General features: G+C 33.5%; 1 protein-coding gene and 1 long non-coding RNA gene across 2 annotated transcripts in view; one reads left to right on the top strand and one right to left on the bottom strand.

The window, feature by feature from the left end:
• The window catches only part of LOC114326263 (out at first protein), a 590,880-nt gene that overhangs the window by 133,963 nt on the left and 434,075 nt on the right, over nucleotides 1–22,842 (bottom strand). The window lies entirely within an intron of this gene.
• LOC126879521 (uncharacterized) lies at nucleotides 12,744–14,911 on the top strand. The gene is made up of 2 exons (XR_007696099.1): nucleotides 12,744–13,171; nucleotides 13,734–14,911. It is a non-coding gene; the product is annotated as an uncharacterized LOC126879521 (long non-coding RNA).

Here is a 22,842-nt window from a genome sequence, read left to right as displayed (position 1 = left end):
CCATACTCTGTATTAGAGTACACAAGACTCGTTTCATACAGGTTCTCTGAACTGCAAATTGGAATATTTTCCTAACGGTGCCTTTTTGTATTGTCATACCTGGGTTAAACAGAGAACTTGAATCGAGTCGAAATTCATTTCATTCAGAATTATATTTGTATTTTTTACTTTATTCACTTCCATAGATTCTAATAAGGATAGCTTAAGACCTTTATTGTGAATATGGAGAATTCGCAGTTGGTCATTAAAAGAATGATTGTGATCTAGAAAGTGAAGTTCGTACGTAGAATGTTTTTCTACCTATTGAAAGCCCTTTTGTGCTCTGCTATACGTTTAATAAAGGTTCTACCAGTATGGCCGATGTAAGTTTTTGGACAGTCACCACATTTAATTTTGTATACTTACATCAATGTGTAAGTGCTTTTTGATTTGGCCTATGTTATTCTTAATATATTTATGTTGTTTAAAATGTTGTTTGTCCTGAAAGCTAGTACTATTCCTTTCTTTTTTGTTTTTGGCAATTTTGGGTTTTCTATGGTGGTAGAAAGACACTCGCGGTGTGCAAGTACGATCGTGCGAGAATGGCGGAGAAATATTGTAACTTTCTTAAATAATTCATTGTCAATTGAAATTGTCAAATTGACGTATATTTCATATCTACTGTCAATGAAGAAGAAAAATTATATATTGCTCCACAATATTGATATGATATGCAATTATTATATAAAGGTAAATTTAATTAATTGTATTTTGCTTGCAGTACTGCATTTTAGTAACTAATTTTATTTACTACATACACTTGTTTACGTAACCATAACGTAATAACGTAACCATAATCTTATTTTTTCTTCTTATTATTTTTTTGGACTATGGCCTTGACAATTATCCAGTAACCAGGACTAATATAATTGGCCAGTATAATTAAAAGTGAGAATAATGTTGCTGAGCGTAGAAACCAGGTGTCGCTTTGGCGAACTTGCACGGTCCCATAGATCTTGTAAAAACCTACAAAATTCTTTTTCACCAAACTTTCTAAGATAAAAAATAAAAAAGTTGCGGTTCAGAAATCAATATATTTTTTTGAAAAAAAAAAGGAGACATCCAATTGGAAGCAGAATAATGCAAGTTAGCGGTGTTTTTAGTCATTGGTCTTATTCATTCTTCTTTATTTGTGTACTATTATTAGATTCTAGAAGTTTGACTGGCTTAGAATGATTAGTTTTTAAAAACTGGAGTTAAAATTAAATAACGAATTTTTGTAGTTTGGTAAAAAATGCCATTTTCTTCAGAATAGAAAGATTAGCATCAGAGATACGAAAAAATGTTTAAATACGAAATTGTAGGCTATTTAATTCCCAAGAACTTGGTTTGAAAACAAATTTTCTACTGCAAAAATTTAGTGAATCGTAAACGAGTATATCAAAAAACATTGATTTTTTCGATGTAAAACTAACCCTTTCGATAGCGAATAAATCGAAAATATTAATTTTATCAACAAATTTATAGAACATTTTTTGCTTAGAATGAAGGTTTTTGTCAACTTTTGTGGTCAAAATATAATAAAAAATTTCCACCCCCGAGATGGGGTGGCAACCACCCCCATAGTAAAAGCGCCTTCAGGCATCATATAAATTTTGATCCTTGGACTATCCACTACTTACTCTCAAATTTTCAAGCAAATCGATCCATTCTGTAAAAATTGCGAGGTGAAAAGCTTCGGTTCCTGGACTATAATTCGGTACGATGATTCATTTTGTTTACAATAGATTGAGAGTTAATACATACCATTTTTAGTTGATTGGTATTGCCTTTAAACTTATTTGTAGTATCTAGTTTATATTACGTCCCCATTAATTAAATACCGGTCACTTGAACCCGCGCTACTATGCATGTCCTGAAAATCTACGCGACTACTGGAGGGTTAATTTCATCCGGTATACGTCGATATTTATTTGCAGTATATAGGAATGTTACGTATACAGCAAGTTCTAGTCCAAACTGCATATCTGCTTCATTTTACCCTATTAGGAATTTTCCCTAGAGTACATTCAAACTATTTTATTCTGTGCAAAAGATCCTATTTCTGGATAATGTAATTCCGTAGTACGGTTAATTAGGAATATTTTCCAGACTGTACATTCCCGTCGCCTCAAGCAGAATTCCAACAAGAATTCGAACTATTTTGTAGTGGGTGAGTTTCGCCTCTGCAATAATAGATGGGTTACAGACGTTCTATTTAATTTTAGACTTCATTTGATGGATATTTGAATGCAAATAGGAACAAATAGAACAACAAATAAGCTAAATGAACGCACAAAATTACGAACTAAAATCAATCATACGATATATTTGTAGTGTATTTTAACTTTCTCCTTTTTTGCTTTTATCTTCCTACCCTAGTTCTTATGATTTTGCTGTAAATCTTTATTTTACAAAAAATTATAAAAAGTGTTCTAAAACTTGTACAGTGTTTTCACAATCTACGCGGAACAATGAAATTGTAGAAATAGGCAGTTTAGGGTGCTTCTATTATTATTGACGGTGTATAGTCGCGGTAAGATATATTCTAGAATGCTTTAAATGCAGCGACGTTTGATCTCGTTTCGTGTTACAATCGACCGGATGCCTGTGAGAAGCGTTTTAGTTGGGAACCAATTCTTTGGTAGTGATGTTTGCTGAAATTAAATTATTTTGAATATTGATGTGGCGTCCGTGGGGCAATGTGGGTGAAAATATTACAACGTAGGACAACAACATTGATTTTGTAGAAAGTGACAGTGCCAGTGGCGGTGAGAATTTAAATCTTAAAAAATACCCGTCGAGAAGTTCCAAAAACATTTAAATGCTTAAATACAGCAAGTATATTTCAATGTGTACAAAAATCTACATACAAAATTCGACGCGAAAACCTGTTGGTACAAGCAACTTGATTTAAAAGAAATTCCACTTTCAAGTGTATACAAGCACTCTGAATCGACGATTTTCGACTCTTATTGGAGTCATCATCGGAGATGCGTAGGCTCGCTGCTCTTTGCTCGAAGTAGAGATGATACGAAATACTAGGAACAGGTATTTCGTAATAGGTATGACCATATAACGTAACGTAACAGTTACCGGTTTTCTAAAATACTAGTTCCAGTTCCATTTGTTCAAACGACAAGCCGGTGGTATTTAACCATAGAGGTATATATTAACAAAGAGGGAGCCTACCTTCCGCGCTTCCTGACGACAAGATCTCATGGACTGGTTTGCTGCATCTCTTTCTAACACATTGTATCGAAAATCTATGATGACATTCAGTGTGAATATAGGCACGGAAGAGGAGGACAGCTGCAGCAGCTTTACTATGCGTAAGAGTGAAATAGCACTAATCCAAATAAAAAAGATGGTGTCGTCACTTCGCTTCGAATGACACTCTCTCTAGGCTAATATATAACTCTATGTATTTAACTGATACTTGTAGACAATACAATAAGGTCTATAATCGTTACTCGATACGCGCTGTGGTGGTATTTGTAATAGGTACCTGATACGCACTGGGAACAGTTTCAGTTACATTTTGTGGGCAGGGTATTACTTTGTAGGTAGTTTTACTGGTAGTTTTTCGGGCCCTACGGGCTCGGGATTATTACGGTTTACGGTGGGGTATGCCAGATGTGAAATTAAACGTATCATATTGGTTCCTTCTTTTTACTATATTCTAGTCTAGAAGTATTTTAGTTTTATTTTGTTTGTACATTTGACAGGAATTCGGTAGATCTACCGAAAAATCGGTAGCTGTGGAATCACAACCGACTGCGACTCTGTGACAGGAAAATATGAAAAATACTAGGTTAAAAAGTAACTAGTATTTGGAACAAGTATGAATATGGAACCGGAACGTAACGTAACTGTTACCGAAAAATACTCATTTGTATCATCCCTAGCTCGAAGTGACAAAACCACGAAAGCTTATCCCCGCATTGCAACTGACGTTCATGAAATAGGTGACTAGCGTCATCTGGCCACTGAAAGGCAAAGTTTTCAACCTAATAGGAACATCAATAATATTGAAAAATATTAAAAATACTTGATGGATTCGACCGTTACTTGATGGAAGTTCATTTTATCTAATAATAAAACACTGAAAACGTTTGTTTTCTATACTTCCACAGAATTTATTATAACTAAGTGACTACAGCTGTTTCGGCAGAGTGCCTTTCTCAAGTGATATAGTTTACAATGTGTTTGCCTTTTTAAGTCTTCAACTGAAGAGGTTGAGGAGTGGGGAGCTGTTTGTCTCAAGTTGGTAATTCAGAATTATATCTGTATTTTTCAGTTTATTAATTTCCATAGATTCTAAAAAAGCTAGCTTAAGGCCTTTATTTTGAATATGCAGAATTTGAAACTCTTCATTGAAAGAATGATTATGATCTAGAAGGTGAAGTGCGTATGTAGAAGTGTCTGTGTTTCTATTGTTGAATGCCCTTTTGTGTTCTGCTATCCGTTTGTCAAAAGTTCTGCCAGTTTGACCGATGTACGTTTTCGGACAGTCACCAAACGTTAGTTTGTACACACCACTGTGTAGTTGCTTTCTCTTTCGGCTTTTATTGTTCTTAATATATTTGCTTAAGTTGTTGTTAGTTCTGAAAGCTGGTGTTATTCCTTTCTTTTTTATGTATCTGGCTATTTTTGTTGTTATCTTGCCAGTATATGTGAGAGAGCAGAAGGTACTGGGTTCTTTCTGTGGTGGTGGATACACTAATTTCAGGGCTTTCTTATGGAGTTTTTGGTTTAAAATTTTGTTAACTGTTTGTTCGTTATAGCCGTTGTTTACTGCTATTTATTTAATGATGTTTAGTTCTATCTCGAAGTTATTTTTTGTCATGCGAATTTCTGTCAGTCTATGTATCATGCTATGGTAGGCTGCTAATTTGTGGAGCGGTAACGATTAATTTCATTTAAGTTGCTAATTAGGGGGTGGTCTTCCCAATTTTTTTTGCAAAAATAAAAAGGGACCAACTTTATTTTGAGCGTAACTTGCTTAAATTTAATGCTAGAACCTTTTTGTAAAAACAGAAATAAAGCTTTTTTTAAACACTTTAAAAAAGTTATAATTGGTTTTCCCCAAAAAGTGCTTAATTTTTTGGATATTTCACGTCGAAATATTCTATTTGATATTTGGTGAATATTAATCTATTTTTCATTGGCTATAACTCTGGTTCTACGAGATCCAGAGACCTAACGCGTACACCATTTTTTTTACTTTTTTATAAGCTATATTTTTGCTAAGAACGTTTTTTCGACAAAATACTTACTTTTTGAGTTATTTGCGAAAAACCGTCTAAAAATGTGGTTATTTTGTTGAAAAATGAACATATTCACTTGCAAATAACTCGAAAAGTGTTGACTTGGCGAAAAAGCTCTATAGAACAAAAGTTACTTAAAATTAGTCAGTTTACCCATTTCCGGACTTATTTTGGACATATATTTTTTCACCCCCAAGAGGGGATGAAAGTCACCCCCAGGGCAAAAGCACACATCGGCACAATATCACTTTTTTCTTTGACATTATAGCTGTGTGTATGCCAAATTTCATGTCAATCCAAGCGGTTCTTTAAAATTTAGAGCAAGAACCGTGAAAGAATGGACTATTGGTCCATTTTCCTGGTAACACCTCCATGGCTTCTAAAAATTGAAAGCTAGATGGATGCTGCAGTGAAGACAAGAGGGTATTCTAAAAAGTTGCAATTCACAACCCCCGTCTACAGCTTGGTAAAGTTCCAACGGAAAATGGACCTAGTTACTCTATATGAGTAATACTAATATACGAGTACAATAAAAATGTATACCATTTTTATTCAGTTGCAATGCGAAGGCAAAACTGTCTTATTTTTCATTTAGAACAGGGAGCGCAAACCAGCACTCTGAATCGACGATTTTAGACTCTTTTTGGAGTCATCATCGGAGATGCGTAGGCTCGCTGCTCTCTGCTCGAAGTGACAAAACCACGAAAGCTTATCTCCGCATTGCAAATGACGTTCATGGAGTAGGTGACTAGCGTCATCTGGCTACTGAAAGGCAAAGTTTTCAACCTAATAGGAACATCAATAATATTGAAAAATATTAAAAATATTACTAAAAGATTTTTAATTGAAAACTTATTGGTCCATTTCCCTGGTAACACCTCCATGGCTTCTAAAAATTGAAAGCTAGATGGATGCTGCAGTGAAGACAAGAGGGAATTCTAAAAAGTTGCAATTCACAACCCCCGTCTACAGCTTGGTAAAGTTCCAACGGAAAATGGACCTAGTTACTCTATAGGAGTAATACTAATATACAATAAAAATGTATACCATTTTTATTCAGTTGCAATGCGAAGGCAAAACTGTCTTATTTTTCACTTAGAACAGGGAGCGCAAACCAGCATTCTGAATCGACGATTTTCGACTCTTTTGGAGCCATCATCGGAGATGCGTAGGCTCGCTGCTCTCTGCTCGAAGTGACAAAACCACGAAAGCTTATCCCCGCATTGCAACTGACGTTCATGGAGTAGGTGAGGTATACAAAATAGTTCAAAATCAACCCTATCATCAACCGATCGGAACATGAACTGATGTGATATTTGAACATAAACTCTGAAAAAATTTAACACAGTGAATAAACGTTAAGCAGATATAGGAAACCAAAGAATAGTCAACAGACCTAATATGTATCTAGAACAAATTACTAAATATAAGCAAGAAAGGAAGTGGGGGATGGGTTCCGAATACTACTGCTAATTTATGTTGTGTAGGATGGGATGATGAATTGTGTATAGTTGTGTCAGTATGGGTAGGTCAGAATGACACATATATGTTGACAGAAATTCTCATGTCAAAGGATAATTTCGAAATATAATTGAACATCATTAAGCAAATAACAGTAAACAATGGGTACAACGAACAAACAATTAACAAAATTTTAAACCAAATGTACGATTCAGCTTGTACATATGTGAGATTGTGAATACAATCTTAGGGTTGGACTTGGACTGTATTTAGGGTTGTTAGTTTACTGGTTCAAGTGGGAGTATAAAGGTTTTATACAGACAATATTGATATGTAAATAAAGAGTCTTATCAAGTTGTGAAACCTTGTCCGGAACACTGAAGACGGTCACATACGAGTTGACTGTTTCCGTACCACGTGCCTCGTGTTTTGAATGTTGCGAAATCGTGTATGGCGTCACTCCCGAATTACTGTCCGTGTATGTATTGCTATTGTTCTTTTCAGCCCAAAAGAAAGGCTGGACAGACAAGAGATGAGCGGTACCCGGGTTGACCCTTCGAAAAGGTCGTAGAGGAGAAAAGGTTTCACCCTCGTGGCGAGTGGTACTTGTTGATCGTTCGACCGGCTGATGAGAAAGAGAAAGATTTCTCCTGTCGCGATTCCAAGTGTCCAAGTATTATTGTCTGTCTGTAAGGGTGTATGCTACTGAACAGGACTGGCTTGAGATTTATTTAAAGTTAAGGGTTTTAATAAGAGATTAAACACAGTAAAAAATATAATAATATTTTTGACATGTGAAAATTGAACACCAAAAACTGCATAAGAAAGTCCTGAAATTAGTGTTTCCACCACCACAGAAAAAACGGAGCTCAATCACATATTCAGGCAAGATTTCAAAATGGTCAAACACATAAAAAATAAAGGAATAACACCAGCTTTTAGAAGAAACAACAACTTAGCGAAATACATTAAGAACAATAAGAGCCGAAAGAAAAAGAATCAGAGTACTGACATGTGGTAGCTGTCCAAAAACTTACATTGGTAAAACTGGCAGAACCTTTGACAAACGGATAGCATAACACAAAAGGGCTTTGATTAATAGAAAAACAGATTCTACCTATGCTCTTCATCTTCTAAATCATAATCATTCTTTTAATAAACAGTTTCAAAATCCTGATATTCAAAATAATGGAATTAATAAAATCAATAAATTAAGAAATACAGATATAATTCTCAATGACCAACTTGAGATCATCGGCTCCTTACTCCTCAATCTATTCAGTTAGAGACTATAAAGTGTAGAAGCATAGTAAAATCACATCACTTGAGAAAGGCACTCTGCCAAAACAGCTGCAGTGACATTAGCTTCTAATAAATTTTGTGGAAGTATTTAAATATTTAAAATTAAAATTAAAAATTTTAAAAAATGAAATTATTTAAATTTATTGATTAAATATTGAAAACAAAAGTTTTCAGTCTTTTATTGTTAGATAAAATTAATTTTCATCAACTAACGGTGGAATCCATCAAATATTTTATTAGTCCAGAAAGCCACTGCGCATCCGCTAGGAAAAATATTTCGATTTGGATTTTTTGAACAATCTTACTCAAAAAGGACTGCTTTTAACTAATTTGCATTTTGCCAGGACCAAAAGGTGGTCAAACATTTTTTAAACGTTTTTTTTTTGTTTTTTTCCTAAAATTATTTGTTTTGCATGGAACAAAGTTTTTTTAGGTTTTTTGAATCATTCCAAACAGAAAAGGTCTTTGGTGACTTTTCTCTAAAGTTGATAGTTATAAGCAATTAAAAATTTAAAAATTGCGAAATCGGCCATTTTTAACCTTCAAAAACTATGTGAAAAACTTAAAATTTGAATGTTGCCAAGGTATGTAGATATTCTTTAAACATCGATTGATGAAATCCCGAAGAGTTTTTTGCAATACAGTATTCAAAACTTCTTTGTTTTTTAATTTCTAATCACGCGTGCGCGACACTATTTTCCATCGTTGCATGTGTATGGTGCAAATGAAAGGAATAAATTCGTTATTTCGTAAACCGGCGACATTAAGGAAAAAACCCGAAATAGGTCGATTTTTATTTTTAAGTTATGATATTGTGGCATATATTATATGGTATACTAGTGACGTCATCCTTCTGGGCGTGATGATGTAATCGATGATTTTTTTAAATGGGAATAGGGGTCGTGTGGTAGCTCATTTGAAAGGTTCTTGAATTCTCTATTCAGTAATGTAAACATTTACATAATTATTTATAAAGGGTGTCCAAAAAATTTTTATTAAATTTAATTATTTGACAAAAAAGAAGTAGAAGGACACCCTGTATAAATAATTATATAAATGTTTATATTACTGAATAGAGACTTGAAGGACCTTTCAAATGAGCTAGCACACGACCCCTATTTCCATTTAAAAAATCATCCATTACGTCATCACAGCCAGATGGATGACGTCACTAGTATACCATATATGCCACAATATCATAACTTAAAAATAAAAATCGACCTGCTACGGGATTTTTCGTTAAAGTTACCGGTTTACGAAATAACGAATTTATTCCTTTCATTTGCACCATACTGTCGGTGGAAAATAGTGTCGCGCACGCTTGATTAGCAATTAAAAAACAAAGGAGTTTTGAATATTGTATTGCAAGAAACTCTTCGGGATTTCATCAATCGATGTTTAAAGAATATCTACCTACCGTGGCAACATTCAAATTTTCAGTTTTCAACATAGTTTTTGAGGGTTAAAAATGGCCAATTTCGCAATTTTTCAATTTTTAATCCCTTATATGTTAAAAACGATCAACTTTAGAGAAATACCATTAAATACCTTTTCTCTTTGGAATGATCCAAAAAACCTAAAAAAGCTTTGTTCTATGCAAAAATATAATTTTGATATATAATATAATATAATGAAATATATAAAATATAATATAATTTGAAAAAAAAACAAAAAAAAAACGTTTAAAAAATGTTTGACCCACTTTTGGTCCTGGCAACATGCAAATTTGTTAAAAGGGGTCCTTTTTGAATAAGATTGTGCAAAAAATCCGAATCGGAATATTTTTCCTAGCGGATGCGCAGTGGCTTTCTGGACTATATACTAGTTTCTACTTTTCTATTTTAAAATTTAATAAGAAACCCTCATAAATAGAACCTATTTGTTAATATGTAATATGTACTCTTACTTCTAGAGTGGTTAGTGGTTTATAAAAACTCACTACATAGTGGGTACACATGTCACCTAATAGTAAATTCGGGATGTGCTTGTATAAATTTAAAGTTTTGCGGATTTCCTTAATGAAGGAAATTTTAAAACTATGACATGCTTTGCCCCGGGAAATGAAATTTCCGCATATATTAAATTATTCAGGAAGTCGGAACTGTGTAAAAGTTTGCTCGATAAAAATAGATCAAGTCTTGGAACAATTAAGCTTTTATTAGGTTTTAGGGCTTTTTCTAATTAAATGAAATAAAATTAAGAAGTCTGCAGTCTTTTACGAGCGCAATATTAAAGAAATTATTAATAGCTGTATTTTTGCAAAGAAGAAGTATTCAAAAAATATTACTGACCCAGCGTAACAATAAAAAGGTTACTCTTATGAAGGTTAAATAACTGTTTAGTCAAAATTACACCCCTCTCAGATCCTGACTCAAATTTCTAAAAAACGCGGTTTTTGTTAGAACACGACGTAACGTTATAAACGTCACATGGTTGATATTTTTCTTTAAATAATTATTTTATTCCAATTTCTTTTGATTTTATTAATTTGTTAACTTTCTGTTTTGTTTTACTATTTTTCTTCCAAAAATAGTTGGCGCTCCACTATTCTATCAATTAAATATTCTATCTAATAGTTATCCTCCAATTTTAATTTGCACTTGTTTCGATACCATTCCCTGGATTCATACCCCGTATCTATTCCATAGACATAGACATATAGTCTAGTAAAATAAAATTACACTACATGTAAATCAAAATGTAAATTCGTACAGGTTGAAACAAATTTTATATCAAAGTTTAGGTGGGTACAAAAGATATTTTCAAGAAAGTGTCCAAATCATACAAGGGGATCATTGTTTAAATAATTAGAAAGGGGTCATTTTTGCAAAAAAATTACTTTTGTAACTGCTGAGGTCATTAAATTACTAATCAAGGTGTATAGGATTGTTTTCTGCAAAGTTAAAAGGTAAAGCTTTCACATAAAACTTACAAAATTAAATTTGACTCCCTATTTATTTAAATAATTATACATAAAACTTTAAAAAGAAATTTGCAAAAAATTATTTTTAGCGTTTTAAATAAGCACCATAAAATATCTTGTTTTACAGAAGAAGTTGCGCTATATTATCAGTATTAAACAAAAAAAAATTGGTCCAAAAATATTTAATATTTTTTGAAATATTGAATTTGTTTATTAAATGTTACTCTATTTTCAATTGAAAAAACGCGGTTGTTGCCAAAGAAATATTTACATGTATTAAATCTTATTATTTTTATTTTGATGTATATTTTCGATAGATGTATTGATAAATTCAAATTTCAATTAAACTTCCCCCTAAAATGGCATTTAAAAATTATTCGAATTTCTTTATAATTTGTTTTTTTAATAACGTCGAGGGGATTAAATATTTTGAAATGCCGTTCCGATAATTGGATTCCTGGGAATTTTTCACTAATTAACAAATTTTTTTTGTCTTTTTTTTCTCTTCTTTTTTTTTTCTTGGAGTTATATTACTACGGGCCCTTTTAGGGTTAAGTTTCATTAAGAATGTCGAATCTCTAAGTTGTAGATTCTAGACCTAAAAATATTAAGATTGGTCTAAAATCACTTAAATAAAATGTGGCTACTTACTGAGTTACAGAGTGTTTTATTTAAAAATTTAAAAAATATTTTTACCAAGAACTTTTAAACTATTTGACGTATCCTTATCATACTTGGCAGAAAGTGTGGGTACTATACAGTCTACTAAATTGTGATAAACAAAAGTTTCTAGCTACTACCAGAGGCGTTCGACCGGGGATAGTTAATGGTTGACCCTTCCCAAATTCTACGCCACTGAGGGAATTACTATTTTTACGAAATTTTTCGATTCTCCAATACTTTCTATGTAAATAATATATTCCTTACTGGTAACGATTAAGTCATTAGTTTTCGAGATATTGGACGTTAAAAATGAAACGGCATAGTTATTTTGATTCATTCATTCATTCATTTTAAACTTCAAATATCTCTCAAACTGATGACCTTATCGATACCAATAAAGTTATTTACATACAAAGTATTGGAGAATCGAAAAATTTCGCTAAAATAGTAATTCACTCAGTGGCGTAGAATTTGGGAAAGGTCAATCATTCACTATCCCCTGTCGTACGCCTCTGGCACTAGCTAGAAACGTTTATTAATCACAATTTAGTAGGGTGTATAATAGCCATACTTTCTGCCAAGTATGATAAGGATACGTCAAATAGTTTTAAAGTACTTGGTAAAAATAATTTTTAAATAAAACACCCTGTAACTCAGTAAGTAGCCACATTTTATTTAAGAGATTTTAGTTAAATCTTAATATTTTTAGGTCTAGAATCTACAACTCAGAGATTCGACATTCTTAATAAAATTTAACCCTAAAAGGGCCCGTAGTAATAAAACTCCAAGAAAAAAAAAGAAGAAGAAAAAACGACAAAAAAATTTCGTTAAATAGTAAAAAATTTCCAGGAACCCAATTATCGAAACGGCATTTCAAAATACTTAATCCCCGCGACGTTATTAAAAAATCAAATTATAAACAAATTTGAATAATTTTCAAATGCCATTTTAGGGGGGAGTTTAATTTAAATTTGAATGTATCAATACATTTATCGAAAATATATATCAAAATAAAAATAATAAGATTTAATAAATGTGAATATTTCTTTGGCAACAACCCCATTTTTGCAATTGAAAATATAGTAACATTTAATAAACAAATGTGACGTTCCGCCCCTTATAGAATCGATTATTGATGGGAAGATATTATTTAACTATCCAAAATATTATTTAATTATTTTCAGAATTATTTTCTTTCAATGTTTATTCAAATAGAACTTAAACCCATCTCAGAATTTTTAAATGCTTGATGACGTCACATTTAAAACGTGGCAACATTGGTTTCCCCACTTTGACAGCCAATGCTTAGTAGAGAGGTACGAAGGATTCAGCTGTGAACGTGAGCCTTGGATTGCCATTGTTTCTCGAGTGTTCGGTCTGAATCGTAGTGTGCGGGGTCATTAGACTCAATTATTCACCTCTAATTCTCAGTTCCAAATTGATTAAATATTACAATAAAAGTATAGTGAAGTTATCCAGCAGCAGTGGATTTGAAGAATTTTAGAGCATACTATATCCAATGAGTTCTACCCCGGTAAATACACATTTTATTAAGTATTTTATTCAGCCATTTTGGAAGTCTTTGACATTTGCTAACTAAGTTTCACATAGTCTATTTTCATGGTTTTTATGTTTTATTTTCATGGATCAAACTCATCTAGAGATAATTCAATATTCGTTGTTAATTTGTGCTTCCAGTTGGAAAATAGAGCTAATTTAAACTCCATTTTTTATATTCCTTTCAAGTCTACAGAACTCCTATCTTTTGAACGATGATCAAATAAGTATCCATCGCTTAGTCTTACTATATTTCATCCTTGTATAATATATCTATATACCGGTGTATATATTATAATAAAATATTCTTTCACAGTAATTATATTTTGTATTTCAATTGGAAATTACTTGTGTTATTTGACCAAGGTCATCTGATAGCAACCTGATAAAAGGTCAAGCTGTCTAGTCATTCAAGTTTTTGGACTTAATGACCTATTTCTTCTTATTCCCATAGGAATAAAAACACCTCCTCGTATCTCTTGCTTCTTTTTTTTTGACATTGGTAGATTGGTAGTAACACCACACTGTGTTTTTTTTAGCACCTACCATGAAATCTTAAAGCCACCCTACAACAACACCAAGGCCAGACCACACAAAGAGAAACAATCAATAGGCGACCAGCCTGGATTATTTCCACATTTTCTTTTTTTGAGTACCTCCAGCTGCTTTCCAACAGTTTTGAGTACCTTCAGCTGCTTTCTACCAGTCTTCCTCTCCTGTACCTCCAGCAGGACAGCTGCTAGCGAGAGTTAGCACCCTTGGGTGCTCATTACATCAACTTCAAGATTAGGAAAGAGTGGTTTGTTTGGGAACATTTACTGTGCTCTTATTAAAGACAGACTGGTTTTGTGATATTTAGTACATTTTTTTTTTATAGTTCAATTGCACACACATTTTTCCTGCTTTATATTTTTTATAGGTTTTTTTTTTCTTTACAACATAATATTTAATTGATAGCGTTCCCCAACACTCTGCAATCTATAAAGGTATAAATTTCTGAGCTCAGATATTTTCCCTGATAATAGTAGTCGGTACTCTTATCTTGATTATTTTTAGGCTGTGTTCCACTTTTGTATAATTATTTAAACTCATTCCATTATTTTAGTATATGTTTAATTAAATTTTTAAAAATTAACTTCACATATTAGTCAAAATTGTAATTATTAACTTTATTTAACTTGAACTTATTAACTTTACTTAACTTTAACTTATTAACTTTATTTAACTTTAACTTTAATTTATTAAATTCATATGAACTTCTGGATTCTAATCCCTCAGATTAGTTTTTGGTTTCACTTGTTATTATTACTATTATAAACCACGAGTTAGGAAAAGGATCTGTGTATCCACTCGTAGGTTTATTTATTCAATAAGGCTTGTGCCTGTCCCACTCACAGTGAGGTATTTATATGTTATATATAGTATCAGGTAGTATTTAATTAAGGTGTACGTATTATAAACGTACAATTATTATTTGGTGAGGGTTCTACTAACCTAGTTGTAAGTTGTACTTCCTGTATTAGAGGTACCCGTAGTCAGTTTTTCTAACCTTATAAAGAGTATTCTTAGATCATAGTTGTATGATGATTTTGTAATTGACTTTCACTAGTATCACTTTTTCCTGTCATGTTAGAGTTACACACTAGTTACTTGTCCTAACTCAGAGATTGTTAAAAAGATCTAGTAGTTACATTCAATAAATATACATTTATTGTGATTTTTTTTTCTTATTACTCCTTTATTTTTAGTAGTATATTTTATAATTTAATAATCTTTAATAACTTTTCACATACTTGTACTACAAATTTAACATACTCTATAGCAGCGTAGAATACCTGGAAGAGCGTTAACCTAGTTATCCTTCTTCTGGCGCCCAAAAATTCATTCTATTTTCAGTATATTATTATATTTACTCTATCTATTTTCTGAACATTATCTTCATATCTTCTTTTCGAGCCATCATTGTCACTTCCTTTAATCTATTGTCTGGCCAAAAATAGCCGTGCAAATTGGCCGAATCCTTCCTTGAGTGTCAAGTGGCCCTTCTCATACATATTTAGCTAGCCATTCAAGTTATATCTATCTATTAATGATTTCTCATCTCTAGTCCTGTATCAATTCGATATTCTTTGTCTTGGCATCCTTCCATACAAATACTACTACAAAGTTGTATTTTAGTTACTCCAGCTTCTTCAACGGAGAAGCCACACATTTTTGTCCTTTGGCTACATTAAGTAGATCTTCTTCTTTTTACTACTTCTGTTGGAGTTTACCACTCCCTTTTCATTCACTCCAACAGAAAATCATCAGCGAGTTGTTACATCGGCTTTCCAACGTGGTGGCTTTATTTTTGGTCTGAGACAGTATTCATTTAGGTCAATTCTTCTCTTTTATCTGAAATCTCTTTGTTATTTCCGTTTGGTATCCTATACACATATTGTTACTTATTTATTTTATTTTTAATTTCTGATACATATCAGGTATTCTTAAACGCTGTTTTGATTTTTGTTTATATTTTGGGACCTCATTATAGTATATGTTTGTGCAGCTTACATTCTGGGTTAGATTTTGAATTTTTATTGGGAACTTATATTTAATATTGCTATTAATAATATAATTCATATAACAATTTTATTTCTTCAGTCAATAGTGGTATAGTTGGAGGTACAACTAAGTGTTGATTATTATTATTATTATTATAGATATATATTTTTTCTAGAGTGGTGGTAAGTTACATATAAATAAAAAAATTTACTTCCAGTATTTAGGTAGTAGGTTTACTTGAGTATACAATATTTATTGGATTATTTATCCATTTATTTGATCTTATATATTTATTTGATCTTATTTATTAGATTATATACTGCATTATATATATATGTTTTTTTTTGCTGGCTATTTTGATTTTGTTGGTGTGTTGCTGATATTTTCTCGGTTTATATTATATATATTTTGCGTGCAAACTTTCATATTTTCATATTTTTCATATTTCTGTTCTTTGGACTATTTGTCAATAACTTTGCTCTCATCATGTGTGCTTTTAAAGCTGAACATCTTCTGGTGGATGAATTGGATTATGAATTAAAGATTCGGGACATAATGCCAGAGGAGTCGACAACTGTCGATAAAAAACGCAATCTTTTGAGAGGTGCTTTGAAACAAGAAGCTGGCAATAGAAGTTTTCTCCAAATTTCAGCTGTATCCCTTCCTTTTGAGGAACAACAAAAAGGAATCACTGAAACATTGGACAGCTTGTCTAAAAAAATCGAAAAGTTTAGGGGAACTGTAAAGGATACAGAGTATGCGCGATTAACATCTCGTCTAGGCCATATTTCTGCCCGTGTACACTTGCTACACTGTCCTTCTGAAGAACAGGAACCGTTCAAGAGGTCTGTTTCTCTTAAAATATTAACACTAGAGGGTGAACTTGATTCTAGAGTTAACCCCATTGCTACCTCTACTCCTAATGCTTCAGTCAATGTACCTAGCTTTACGTACTCCAAACCTGTTCAAGTACACAAATGGGGTATTTCATTTTCAGGTGAAAAACAGCACACTGATGTGATGTCATTTTTAGAAAGGGTTGAATGTCTTCGAATATCTAGAGGTGTTTCTGAAGAGGATTTGTTTGCTGCTTCTGCTGAGTTGTTCACCGGGACCGCTTTTACATGGTTTATGAATAACAGGGGTAATTTTTCTTGTTGGTCTGATCTGATTAAAAAGTTGAAGTCGGATTTTCTTCCGTATTCATTCCAGGATGATTTATTAGATCAAATTAAGAATCATAAGCAGAAACCTGGGGAATCTGTTACTATGTTTATTAATACTATATTAGGTATGTGTAGTCGTTTAGACACTCCTTTGTCAGATTTAGCTAAAATTAAAATCATCCTTAAATGTCTATTGCCCTTTTATCATCAACAATTAGCTCTTATGGACATTCAGAACATTGATGACCTTACTATAAAATGCAAACGTTTGGAGGAAACGTTATCCTGGTCTTCTCAACCTCCATCCACATCTCGATCCTCTTCTAACTCTTCTTCTCAGCCAACTTCCTTTAGGCAACGTTCTTGGCTAAATAAGGGTCATGAACATAATGTTTCGGTTGTTAGTTCTCTTGTCTGCTGGAATTGTGATCAGCCTGGTCACCCATTTTACAATTGTGGGATTCCTCAAAATCGTATTTTCTGCCATGGTTGTGGCCGAGAGAACACCCTTAAAAGAAACTGTTCTAAGTGTTCGGGAAACGACACGTCGGAGGTCCGTCCCCTGAACGTTTCTCCGTCCAACATCCAATCAGGGAATCAAACCCCATCGTCAAACGAAACTGCTGGACCAAGCACATCCAGCAACCCAAACCCATCTTCACGAAAAGGGAAAGGGGTGTCGTTCAAGAAAGCAGCACACACCACAAAACAAAATTAAACCAGAAATTTATTTCTATAGATAATACGTTAGATTCGCTTGATTCAAATGATCACAGATGGTCATTTACAAACGCTTCTTTGATTGGTAGTGTTCAACGTAACAATAATAATTGTGATAGTAATGTGGTTCCATTATCTATATTAGATTCTAGTTTTGTTAATGATGATGATACGTCTGGGTTAGTTCCATATAACGGTTGTAGACAACCAAATACTTTAGATCTAGATATTAATTCGTTATTAGTTAGGAAACAAAATGATAATAGGCCATATCTTCCTATTCAAATTTTAGGACAATCGTGTTTAGCTTTGTTAGATAGTGGCTCTAATATTTCATTGATAGGGGCACATTCGTTAAATTTATTGAAAAATTCTAGTATTCCCATTATGCCCATTTGATCTTTGCAAGTATCTACTGCAGATGGTACAGTTCAGTCCATTACGGGCAAACTCCAAATTAAAATCACAGTGGCAGATTTATGTAGGGAAATTACATTTTATGTTATTCCTTCCGTGCAGAATTCTATAATTTTAGGTATGGACTTTTTCAATGCTTTCAATAGTACCTTAAGTTGTTCTGATTTTTCTTTTTCCATATCTGAATTTAATTTATCTACCCTTAGTGCTATTCACGATTTTGCTAGTTTATCAAGCTCTGAACAAAGGCAATTAGAGAGTATGATCTCTAAATTTACTACTCTTTCTTCAAAAGACAAACTAGGTCGTACGTCGTTAATCTCTCACACTATCGAAGTGGGAAATCCCACTCCTTTCAGATTATATCAGTACCCCATACCTCAAGCCTGGCAGGCAGATTTAGAAAAGGAAGTAGATTCGATGCTTGCTTTAAATATCATAGAACCTTCAACATCGTCCTACTGTTCTCCGCTCTGGTTAACGAAGAAGAAGGATGGATCCTTCAGGATCTGCTTTGACGGTCGAAAACTAAACAGTATCACAACTAACAGGGATGCTTATCCTATCCCCAGAATAGATGTGATTTTGAGCAAACTTCAGAATGCCAAATACATCTCTTCTATTGATTTGTCTAAGGCCTTCCTACAGATCCCACTGAGTGAAGAGAGCAAGAAGTATACTGCTTTTGCTGTCAGTGGTAAAGGATTATTCCAGTTTGTCACCATGCCTTTCGGTCTTGTTTCTGCTCCTCAGACAATGTGTCGTCTGATGGATTTAGTCATTGGTCCACCGTTAGAGCCCTATGTTTTCTATTATTTAGACGATATTTTGGTTGTCACTCCTGATTTTTCCCTTCATATGGAAATTTTAGATAAGTTATTTTTACGTCTTAAGGAAGCTAATCTAACGGTCAATCTGGATAAATGTCAGTTTTGTCGCCCTAGTCTTAAGTTCTTGGGTTATGTTGTGGATAACCAGGGGCTGAGGACTGATCCTGAGAAAATAGTTGCTATCAAAAATTTTCCTATACCAAAGACCACCACCCAAGTCCGTAGGATATTGGGAATGTGTGGCTATTATCGGCGATTTGTACCGTCCTACTCTACTTTGTTGTCACCTCTTACTGATCTTTTGAAGAACAGGAAAAAGGGACAGACCATTACTTGGACTCCTGAGGCTGACGAAGCTTTTAGGCGCGTTAAAGATGCTTTAACGAGCGCTCCGGTTATGATGTCACCTAATTTTGATGAGCATTTTTATCTAATGACAGATTGCTCTAATACAGCTTCTGGAGGCGTATTATTTCAGTTGAAAGATGGCTCCGAACACCCCATAGCGTACACTAGTAAGAAGTTGAACAAGGCCCAGAAAAACTATTCAACTACGGAGAAAGAACTCTTAGCTATCATCCATGGGTTAGAAGCTTTTCGTTATTATCTGGAAGGTCGTAATTTCACTATAATTACTGATCATAGTTCCTTAGTATGGCTTCATAGTATGAAAAACCCTTCACAGAGGCTTTCTCGATGGATATGCAAACTGGCTGCCTATTCATATAAGATTGTCCATAGAAAGGCAAACGGGGTAGTGGTCGCAGATGCTCTTTCACGTGTCCATGATATTAATGTCCTAGATCTGTCCTCTTTAAGTCCTGATATGTGGTATCAGAATATGATTGATAGGGTCACTCAGGACCCACAAAAATATCCTGATTTTAAGGTAGAGAATAATATTCTGTACAAACACATCTTAAGTCCGATAGAGTCCTTATCCAATATGTCGGAGTGGAAAATAGTTGTACCTACGCCAAATAGGGAAAATATTCTGCATATGTTTCATGATGAAGTTACGGCGGGTCATTTTGGTTTTTATAAGACTTATCACCGTATTGCCGAATTATATTATTGGCCTGGTATGCGGAAGTCTATAAAAAGGTACATTTCTAAATGCATGGTTTGTGCTACTTGTAAACCAAGTAACCTACCACAGGCTGGACTTATGGGTTCCTTCAGGAACATAAATTTTCCTTGGCAGATGATCTCAATGGATCTCATTGGACCTTATCCTCGGAGTTACAAGGGTAATACCTATTGCCTGGTAGTTGTGGATTATTTCACTAAATTTCCTTTAGTTTGTCCCCTTCGCCAGGCCACAACTCCAGCAATTTTAAAATATTTGGAGGAACAAGTCTTTTTGGTGTATGGTGTTCCTCAAATTGTGTCATGTGACAACGGTCCTCAGTTTGTATCGAAGGCCTTTAAAGATCTTCTAGCTAAATATAAGGTTCAAAAGACCTTTTATAATGCTGCCTACCATCCACAAGCAAATCATACTGAGAGAGTAAATCGCAGTATTGTCACAGCTCTAAGGTCCTATACTTACCCTGATCACAGAGCTTGGGATCAATATATTCATTCCATAGCTCAAGCCATAAGGACTTCTGTCCATGAAGTTACCCAGTGCTCTCCAGCATATTTGAATTTTGGTAGGAATGTGGCTTTATCAGGTGATTATTTTGGTGTAATTTCAGACAATTCCGAAAATCTTCCTCAAATATCTGAGAAACTTCATCGCTTAGATGATCTCCAGACGTTACCTCATATTTTCGCAGACATTAGGAAGAAGTTAAAAACTTCTTACCTAAGGAACCAGCAGCACTATAATTTGAGGAAACGAGATCTGCGATTCTTTGTTGGTGATCGAGTCTTAAAGCGCAATTTTGTCAAATCCAATAAGGGTGATGCCATTTCTGCAAAGTTTTGCCAGAAATATGTCCCATGTACTGTCTCAAGGGTAATATCTCCTTTGATTTATGAATTAAAGGACAATTCGACTAATAAGCGAATTGGTCAATTTCATGTAAAGGATTTACTGCCTGACAACACCATGGACGATGTGGATTCTTCAACTTCATCGGAAGAAGATTAGCTTAACAGGGTTGTTTAAGCTAATATCTTCCTGTGTTTGCCTTTAATTAGTTTTATTATGGTATAGTATTTTAGTTTAAATTGTTAATCACCAGATAATGCCTGACCATAGCAATTTTTATCCTTCGGCATGGCTTGATGATTTCTCACGTATTAGTTATTAGGTACCGAATTCTTGTGTAATACCGCTTGTATGAGTTTATTATTATTTTTTTGTATTATAGATTGCATTTGAGTCATTATCGACAAATATTCTCAAATACTAATCCAGCCAGTAGTATTACCAAGTTAATAACCTCCACTTGTACTCTTAGTTTTGTACTCAACCTCTCAGAATAAAAGGGCTGTTGATTATTATATATTAAGATATTTGGATGTGTGGGCTCATACAAGTATTCTTGCTTAATATAGATGGAGCTATGTTACACTACCATATCTTAGATTATGTGTTATATCTTGGATATTTGATTACATACCTATTATTTTTTTTTATTGTTTTTATATCATGTCATTGGATTTGCCATATTGGAAAGAAGTTGTGGTTGTTAATTTGTTATTGGGTTACTTTATTGATATTTGTCACAGGTACCTTAAATACTTTATATTAATTCGGATTCTTACTTCCTCCACAGGATGATTCTGGAATGAATTTGGAATTTTGATTTATAAATGAATTCTTGAGTCCTTCATATTTCTTCTTATGAACTAGTCTGTTAATGCTCAAAGTTGGTGAATACGTGGGTTCGAAGTTCAGCAACTGATCACTGCTATCCGATTTCGTAATCCATGTCTTTCTTGTCAGAGTAGGCAGATGTTTATCCATGATAATATTTCTGGTTGGGAAATGGTGTACAACACTTCCTAACCATTCTTGTGCAATTGTTCCAAATATTCCAGGCACATTTTCACACGATAATAGGGAAGTCTAGTTTGCTTATTTTATGTCTCTTAGTTCATAGTATATAGATGCTTGACTTTCCATAGACGTAGAGTCGTAATGTTAGTGATTAACCCACTGGGACAAATTATTGATTTTCTTTTTAGTAGATTCCCTCTTCTTTCCTTAGGCATTAATTGTTGCTTAGATTCAGGAATATCTCCTGGATAATCCTATGTATGTTCACATGAATATACAGTCTTATGAAAGATTGGGAGCTCGTTCCCGTCATATTTTGTATTTACCATGGAGTCATAGAACTTATAAGTTCATCCTTTATTTTTACTATTTAGTTTCGATAGGCTCATATTACCGGATGAGGGTAGATCTAGAGCTAATTTAGTTAGTTATTTAGTATTAGTGAGAATTGGTCCATAAATCTTCCTGATCGTTCTTCTTTGGATATGCTCCTATAAATCTGGTGTCCATTGCTAGTCCGATTTTGGATTAAGTGTCCGATTCTTCACTTATTTTGTTTATTTGGTTGTATAGGTTCGTATTACCGGATGTGGGTGTACGTAGACCTAATTTATTTATATGATTTAGTATGGATGTGAATTGGTCCATAAATCTTCCTGGTCGTTCTTCATTGGATATGCTTTTGTGAATCTGTTGTCCATTGATAGTCTGACTTTGGATTGAGTGTCTGATTCCACATTTATTTTGGTTAATGTGTTTGCATTCCTTTGGTATGTTCACTATTTATATTAGTTGGTATTGGTGAAAATTATTCTATAAATATTCCTAGTTGTTCTTCTCTGGATATGCTATTACGAATCTGGTGTCCATTGCTAGTCCAATTTAGGATTGAGTGTTTGATTCTTCACTTATTATAGTTATTGATTTCATTGGTGACTTTAGTATATGTACTTGCGTTATGGTATGAATTGGCTCTCACCTTTGCCTGGTTGTTCGTCCTTGGATATACTCCTTATAA

Source organism: Diabrotica virgifera, chromosome 2 (genome assembly GCF_917563875.1).
Source record: "Diabrotica virgifera virgifera chromosome 2, PGI_DIABVI_V3a".
In the NCBI taxonomy this organism is placed as follows: domain Eukaryota; kingdom Metazoa; phylum Arthropoda; class Insecta; order Coleoptera; family Chrysomelidae; genus Diabrotica; species Diabrotica virgifera.
The sequence above is the reverse complement of the archived record's forward strand: the minus strand, read 5'-3'. Positions and strand labels throughout refer to the sequence as shown.